This window comes from Gossypium hirsutum, chromosome D12, assembly GCF_007990345.1.
Source record: "Gossypium hirsutum isolate 1008001.06 chromosome D12, Gossypium_hirsutum_v2.1, whole genome shotgun sequence".
Classification (NCBI taxonomy): domain Eukaryota; kingdom Viridiplantae; phylum Streptophyta; class Magnoliopsida; order Malvales; family Malvaceae; genus Gossypium; species Gossypium hirsutum.
The window spans coordinates 31,124,090-31,125,768 of record NC_053448.1 but is presented as its reverse complement, the minus strand read 5'-3'; the positions used below and the strand labels follow the sequence as shown (position 1 = coordinate 31,125,768).

The window sequence follows — 1,679 nt, the reverse complement described above, 5'->3', positions numbered from 1 at the left end:
GTTTCAGATTTTACAAATTGTAGGACAGTTTGGTGGACTACCGCACAGAAGATCCAAGACTATATTTACGACTTTTTCTAGAGGTTTATGACTCATTTAGGTAGCAGGGTGTGCTTGAAGATGCTCTACAACTTAAACTGTTTCCGTATTCTTTAAGAGATCGAGCAAGAGCATGGTTGGATGCTTTACTGTCGGGAAAAGTGGCATCATTGAATGAATTTTGCAAAATATTTTTTCTATTGTATAATCCCCCAAATATGAATGCCAAGCTGAGAAATGACATCACATCTTTTCGGCAATTGGAAGATGAAAAACTATATGAAGCTTGGGAACAATTCAAAGATTTAATTCAGAAATGTCAGATGCATGGATTCCAACACTGGGCTAAGATGGAGATATTCTATAATGGGCTGAATGCGTATATGAGGATGGTAGTTGATGCTCCAGCTAACGATACTTTGTTGGATCAATCTTATAACGAAGCATATGAGATTTTGGAAAAGATTGCCAACAATTATTATCAATATCCTACCACAAGATTTGGGGCGGACAAGAGAGCTGTTGGTACTATGGAGCTAGATGCAATGACTTCATTGGTAGCCCAAGTATCTTCTTTGGCTAATATGATTTAAATAATGAAAAAACACACTATAGTTTAGGAGATGAAAGTACTTGAGCTATTTTGTGTTTATTGTGGTGAAGACCATATGTTTGATGAATGCCCATTAAATCCAGCATCTGTGTGCTACATGGGTAATTTTAACCGAAACAATAACTCTTATTCCAACACATATAATCCTGGGCAGAAGCAACATCCAAACTTTAGTTGGAATAATCAAGGTGCTGGGAATTTCACCAATACGACAATATAGAACGCCATCAATGCACCACCTGGTTATACTCAACCTATGTCGAGGCAAAATGTCCAGCAAGGTCAGGCATCGGTTTCATCATTATCATCTATTAAAGCTTTGCTCAAGAAATACATGGCCAAGAATAATGCTATAATTCAAAGTCAAGCTGCGTCTCTCCGAGCTCTTGAGACTTAGGTTGGGAAAATATCGAATGCTTTGAATTCGAGACAACAAGGAGCATTGCAAAATGATACTGAGAATTCAAGATGACAAGGGAATGAGAAGTGTAAGACCATCACTCTTAGAAGTGAAACTCAGCTGGATGACGTTGCTAAAGATGCCACGACAGAAGAATGCCACTCAAATAACAACCAGGTAAATATACTAGAGTCATCTAAAAAACATATTATACCTAAAATGGGTAAGCATCCAAATGCTATGGCAAAATCAGAACATGTTGCCAATAAGAATGCCACGACAAAACAATTTGAAGGATGAAAACATTTACCTTTTCCTCAGCGATTTCATAATTCCAAGCAGGATACTCACTTTAAAAGATTTTTGGAGGTTTTGAAGAAACTCCATATTAACATACCACGAGTAGAAGCTTTGGAGCAAATGCCTAATTATGTGAAATTTATGAAGGATATATTCTCAAAGTAGCACATATTAAAAGAATTTGAAATTGTTGCTCTCATTGAAGGGTGCATAGCAATGTTGATGAATAAATTACCTTTAAATTTGAAGGACCTAGGGAGTTTCACTATCCCATGGTCAAGCGAAAATCATTATGTTGATAAGGCATTATGTGATCTAGGGGTGAAT

At 36.8% G+C, this 1,679-nt stretch overlaps 1 non-coding gene across 1 annotated transcript; it reads right to left on the bottom strand.

Annotated features, from left to right (window-relative positions):
• Positions 1-266: 266 nt before the first annotated feature.
• Positions 267-373, bottom strand: LOC121224754 (small nucleolar RNA R71). The gene has a single exon (XR_005922499.1). It is a non-coding gene; the product is annotated as a small nucleolar RNA R71 (small nucleolar RNA).
• Between the last annotated feature and the right edge of the window lie 1,306 nt (positions 374-1,679).